The sequence below is a fragment of the Perognathus longimembris genome, chromosome 28, assembly GCF_023159225.1.
Source record: "Perognathus longimembris pacificus isolate PPM17 chromosome 28, ASM2315922v1, whole genome shotgun sequence".
Classification (NCBI taxonomy): domain Eukaryota; kingdom Metazoa; phylum Chordata; class Mammalia; order Rodentia; family Heteromyidae; genus Perognathus; species Perognathus longimembris.
This window is the reverse complement of record NC_063188.1, coordinates 53,758,443-53,765,232: the sequence shown is the minus strand read 5'-3', so window position 1 is coordinate 53,765,232 and position 6,790 is coordinate 53,758,443. Positions and strand designations below refer to the sequence as shown.

The 6,790-nt window shown below is 37.5% G+C and overlaps 1 non-coding gene across 1 annotated transcript; it reads right to left on the bottom strand.

Moving 5' to 3' along the window:
- Window positions 1-4,406: 4,406 nt before the first annotated feature.
- Window positions 4,407-4,537, bottom strand: LOC125344409. Its single transcript, XR_007209531.1, has one exon. It is a non-coding gene; the product is annotated as a small nucleolar RNA SNORA33 (small nucleolar RNA).
- Window positions 4,538-6,790: the final 2,253 nt, after the last annotated feature.

Genomic DNA, 6,790 nt, shown 5'->3' with positions numbered 1-6,790 from the left:
AGTCTGGGAAACTTGGGTTTCACTTCTAAACTATAGTTGAAAGGAGTAGAAGTTGCAGATGTAGCTGGATCTGCATTGGAGTCTGTAGGCTTTACAATGCCCTGACCCATGTGGTGCCTGAAGCTAATATACTGCATACTTGGATCTAGGATGTTAGCAGCTTGCTGAAACTGCTCCAAACTTTTTATGCTACTATATGCATGGAACTTCCCTGCCAACCTCCCAGGTATGCTTTTTTTCCACAGCCTTAGTTGACCACTAAGTATCTTACCTAGGATATCTCTATGGGGTAAACAAAAGCTGCTCTATTCCCAGAAGGGAGAATGCAACCAATACAACTGCCAAGAAGTTCAGAACATAAAAGAATCCCAATTTCAGATCACATGAGGTAGAAGAGCAAGATTTGACATAAACTACACTATTTTATATAAACCCTCCTGATTTATTTGGACATTAATAGTAAATCTAGTGAATTGGTAATCTTCTAACTTAGTTCATCTTTGTCAACATTATTATGGCTTTTCATACATATTCTTATAAAATTTCAAATCAATTGGTAAATTGAAAAGTTCTTGGATTTTAATTAAAACTCTCTTAAGTCTAGTAATTTTATTAAGTTTTTTAAATGATTTTTATCTGCAAATGTATGATATTCCTAATTTGTACCTTATCTAATTTCAACAACATTTGAAATTATCTGTGCATAAGTATTATATATCCTTTCTAAGTTTATTTCTAGTTATTTGATGGTTTGGATAGCTAGCAAAAGTTATTAGGTTAAAATCTAAAAATACATTTTCTACCTGTATTTATATTCATGAACTTAGTAAATTCAGTGAATAATTTCACCAACTCATCTTTTTGTATTTCCTATGCAGCCAGTTATGATGTCTGTTTATATTAGTGTTATTTATCCTGTAATTTTATATTTTAAAATTAGTTTTATTGCACTGAGCTAAAACCTGCAAGTATCATTGTTTTGACTTGGATATGAAATGGATTTAAGGATGCATATTTTGAAGGTTTGGTTTCAAGATGGCAGCACTTTTAGTTGGTGATTGAATTTTGACAATGCTAAGTTTTCATCAGTGGGTTAATCCATTGATTCATTCCTTTCTGAGTGGAATATTATCAGGTAAAATTGACTTGGAGAAAGTAGGTCACTGAAGACATGCCTTTGAAGAATATCACTTGTACTCTGACCTTTCCTTTCTTGCTGTCTTTGCTTCCTAGCTACCATGAAGTAAGAAGTTTTTTTGTCACAAGCAATCCCTGACATAAAATTCAGTCTCACCATAGGCTTATATCAGTGTAACCAGCTGACTGTGGACCATAACTTCTAAGATTGTGAACCACAACACAAATCTTTGAGGACAGGTGTGATGATACATGGTTATACTCTCAATTATATGGGAGAAGGAGCTGGGAATATCATGAATGGAGACCAGGTTGAGCAGCAGTGTCAAAATAACCCTCTTTCTAAAAAAATGTTGGGAGTTGTACAGCATACCTTTAATCCCAGCTATATGGGAGACAGAGGTAAGGATCTTAAGTGGCCAGTGCTTAGGCTGGTGGCCAACTTTGGCATCCATTTGATGCTTATTTTCCAGGCATACGTAGTGCAAAAGTTGTGGGATCATGTACACTTTCACCTAGATGTCAAAGGACAGCCTAGGAAGTCAGACAATGTGTAACAGGGTTGAAACTCCTCAAAACACCTCCTGAGCTCTGTGAAAGTGAAGCTGAAGCTGTATTGGAAAGGGAGTTGAAGATGTCAGAAATGGAGGATTTCTGGTGAGAAAAACAGCTTGGAATGAGTAGAGTAGCCTTGTAGGCCGTAGCCACAAGATAATAGGGATGAAGATGCCCAAGGTTTTGTAGTCTACATCCAATCATCACATGCCACAGGACTTAGTGTTTGCTCTGCTGGGTTGTTATCTTGCTTTGGTGTGATTCCTACCGCTGGTCATTCTACTCCTACCCTTTGATGTGTGAGTATACATCTGGTCCCACCATTGTATACTAGAAGTATGAAACATGTATATGTTTTTGTTAAAATTTACACATTTCATAGCTAAGTGTTTGCTTGAGTTTCAAATGAGACTTTGAACTTGGACTTTGGAGCAGTGGTGGAATTGTTGAGACTTTGGGGATTTGGTGATGATGTACATTGTGCAATATGAGATGTATATGAGACTTGGGGGGCCAAGGACAGAATGCCATAGCTTAGAATAAGTGTTCCTAAATGATCATACTTTTAAGGCTTGATACCCAGTTGATGGTCCTATTGAGAGGTGATTGGATCATGAGTGTGCTAATTTCAACAGTGGACTAGTCCATTCAGAGCTGAGTGGACTAGTTGTAGGTGGGGCATAGTTAGAGGAAGGAGGTTGTGCTCGCTTCGGCAGCACATATACTAAAAAATTGGAATGATACAGAGAAGATTAGCATAGAGGAAGGAGGTCACTGGGTTTTTTCAAGGTCTACTCTGAACCTGGTGGACTCTTCCTTCATCTTTCAACTTCTCAAGTGTATGAGGTAAGTAGCTTTACTTTACTATGATCTTCAGCCACACTCTGCCATCTCCCCAGCCCCAAAACACAGACCCAAAGTGGCCATGGACAGAAACCAGGAATCCCAATAAATCAGTCCACCCTTCCTTACTTCTTTCCTTCCTTCCTTCCTTCCTTCCTTCCTTCCTTCCTTCCTTCCTTCCTTCCTTCCTTCCTTCCTTCCTTCCTTCCTTCCTTCCTTCCTTCCTTCCTTCCTTCCTTCCTTCCCGCCTTCCTGCCTGCCTTCCTTCTTGCCTGCCTTCCTGCCTTCCTTCCTGCCTGCCTTCCTTGAGCGCTCTCTCTCTCTTCTCCCTCCCCCCTCCCTCTTCTCCCTCCCCCCTCCCTCTTCTCCCTCCCCCCTCCCTCTTCTCCCTCCCCCCTCCCTCTCTCCTTCCCTCCCTCCCTTCTTTCTTTATTCTTCTTTCATGCTGATACTGGGCTTGATGTCAGGGCCTGAATGCTGCCTCTGAGGGATTTTTTTCCCTCAAAGCTAGTGGTATACAACTTGAGATATATACTTCCAGATTTTGTGGTGATTACTTGAAGATGAGTCTCATGGACTTTCCTGCCCCTGATGGCTTTGAACCAAGATCCTCCGATTTCATCCACCAGAGTAGCTAGGATTATATATGTGAGCCACCAGTTTCTGGCAATCTTCTTTTTCAGTTGTTTTTCTCAAGTGTTTCACCAAAGGTATAGAAATGCCAACTAACACATTTTTATGATGAATTAAAAATGTTCAGGGGTTGGAGGCAAGGCTAAATTGGTAGATTGCTAAACAATGAATAAAGGTATCAGGGACTGAGTTTGAGTCCTGATCTCCAACCAAAAAATAAAAGAGTTCATTTCTTGCCTTATTCTCACTTTTATGGAGAAAAGTTTTAATATTTATACTTACAAACTTGAAGTGCACTAGAGGAATTTGTTATCTTATTTGATTGATTAGGAAATTGTTCTATTTATAACTTGCAGTTTTTTGGGGGGGGGCAGTCCTAGGCCTGAGCACTGTCCCTGGCTTCTTTTTTGCTCAAGGCTAGCACTTTGCCACTTGAGCCACAGTGCCACTTCTGGCCATTTTCTGTATATGTGGTGCTGAGGAATCGAACCCAGGGCCTCATGTATACGAGGCAAGCACTCTTGCCACTAGGTCACATCCCCAGCCCGTAACTTGCTAATTTTTATCTTAAATCAGTTTTGAATTTCCTCAAATGATTTTAATCACATATCAAAATAGTCATATAACTTTTGTCTTCTAATATACTATGGTGTGATTCTCACTATTTTTCTACTTTTAATTGTTTGTGGGTTATATAATTTTTAACTTTTTAATTTTAATTTTTTATTGTTATTATGAAGGTGATATACAAAGGCGTTACATTTGCATAAGTCAGGTAATGGTTGCATTTCTTTTTGGACAATGTCATCTCTTCCCTCATTCCCTCCCAATTTTTCCCTCTTGTCCCTACCCACAAGTTTTTCATTTTCATCTTAGAGTCTAGAGGGGTACCCCTGCAGCATTTGTTCACCCTTTGTCCCTCATAGTTTCAAAGCTAGTGCTGTGCAACTTGAGATATACACTGCCAGCTTTTTCTGGTGATTATTTGGAGATAAGAGTCTCATGGAATTTCCTGCCTGGGCTGGCTTTGAACTAAAATCCTCAGAGTTCAGCCTCCATAGTAGCTATGAGTCTATTTCAAAATAATGCAAAAGTTTCTTGATACATTTTTATATTATTTGATTTAGAAGGTCCACTTTCTCCACATGCTGTTTATTAATATTTGGAAGTTTCATTTAAGTTCTCAGCATTATTTATAGTAGTGAAGTCTTACAAAAATGCTTCCCTATATTTAAATTTGTTGTAGCCATTCTTGGGGACCTCAGTGACTTTGTTTGTCCTTAAGGCTTGTATCATGGAACTATTATTACCATCTTTAGTTAAATTTCTGCGAATACATATTAAGGCAAGCAGACTCTTTGGCTGACATTATGTCCACTCTTCAAAGAATTTTTTTCTTGTGTATTTCTTGTATGTCCATGGAAGAAAATAGCATGCAAAGTTTAGTTTCTTGCAATGTCTTTGCTTGTTTTGGGTATTAGGGTTAATTTCAGCTCATAGAATGAATTTGAAAGTTTCTATTGTCTGAAATTCTTTATGCATGGGTTTAAATTATTCATTTCCACATGAGGCTATTAGGACTGGAGATTTTTTTTTGGTGAACATTTTAAATTACAGAATCGATCTATATAGTAGGTATTGGGCCTTGGACTCAGGACCTGAGCACTGTCCCTGGCTTCTTCCCACTCAAGGCTAGCACTCTGCCACCTGAGCCACAGCGCCCCTTCTGGCCATTTTCCATATATGTGGTGCTGGGGAATTGAACTGAGAGCTTCATGTGTAGGAGGCAAGCACTCTTGCCACTGGGCCATATTCCCAGCCCTGTATTCTCTCTATTTCTATGACCTTGATTATTTTAGATACCTCCTTTATTGGAATTATGTCAAATTTGCCCTAGTGTGATTGGCTTATTTCACCAGGTGTAATGTACTCCGGGTTCACCCATGTTGTAGCATATGGTAGGATTTCCTTGTTTAAAAACATGATATGATACACACATGGATGTCAGGATTCTGTGGAGAAACAAAACCAACACATTATATTTATTTAGAGAGATACATTAAAGAAGACTATTAGGGAAATGTGCTCATTTTATTATGGATGCTGAGAAGGCCTGTGATAGGCTTTATTTAAGCTTTAAGATATCGGGATACTGGCAACGTGATTCAGTCCAAGTCTAAAACTTTTACAATTGAGAAAAACTGATAATGATAATTTTATTTGAAGATATAAGACATGGAAATTTCAGGAGTGAGTGAGTATAATTTAGATGAATGTAAGCTCAAAGATCTGGTATCCAAAGAAAGGAAAGAAAGGTATTCCAATTAGGAGAAACAGGTAATTACCTTTCCTTTGTCTCTATGTAATTTGGGCCTTCATCTCATTAGATAGTGTCTACTCATTCTGAGGGTTGATTTTCCCTTAGTGTTGCAATTCAAATGCTTATCTCTTCTGGAAACCCAGACCCACCAAGAAAATAACGGTGTATCAAGTTTATAGATATTATTAAATTTTGTCAAGTGAACATAAAAATTAACCATCAGATTATTCCATGTATATTTGTATGCACATTTTCTTTATCCATTGATAAGCCTAAGAATAGTTTTTGCTATTGTTACTAACACTATAGTGAACACAAGGGTGAATACTCTTCAAGATACTGATTTCCAATACTTTATTTGGGTTGTATACATAGAAGTTTTTGTTGTAATATTATGTAGTACTCATTTGGAATTCTTGAGGCACCTCCAGGCTGTTTCCACAACACTTGAACCGTTTTATATTCCTAGTCACAGTGTACAAACTTTTCTCTTACTTCAACCTTCTTACTCCATCTTGCCGATAGTTGGTGACTTTACAAAGTAACATCCATTCTAACAGGTATGAAGTGAGAGCTCATTTTGTGTTTTGCTGTTGTTATATAATTTATTGGCACTGGGGATTAAACCCAGGGCTTTGCACATGCTGAGCATGTGCTCTACAACAATCCCTTTCATTGAGGTTTTTTGATTTGTATTCAGCTAATAATTGGTTGTGTTGAATGCCATTTTACGAATATTCCCGTCATTTTATAACTTCCTCTTTGTTGAAATTTTTGTATATGCTCTTTTCCCCTTCCAAATCAGGTAGTTTTTTTAATTGTTAATTTCTTTGGGATACTTATACCTTTATATATTTGGGATATAAACATTTTATTGCATATGGAGTTGACATATATTTTCCCATACCATTAGTTGCCTTTTCAAAAAGTTGATTACTACCCCTATATACTCACACTTATCTTTCTTGTGCTTTTGTGCACAAGAAGTTATTTCCAGAGTCAATGTCAGCAAGCTTTTCCCTGTTTTGTTGTAGAAGTTTCATAATTTCTGAACTTATAGTAAGAAGTTTTGTCCATTTTCACTTCAGTTTTATGTTTGATGTAGGGTCCAATTCATTGTTTTGCCTATGGATATCATGTTTTATGATCATTGTTCAGTAAAGATATCTTTCCTCATGTGTATTCTTAGTACCCTTGGTCAAACTCAGCTGAACATACATGAATGAATTTGCTTCTAGACTCTACTATTTCTAACTGATTTATGTCTTCCTTTATTCCAGTAATATACTGTTTTAATTACTG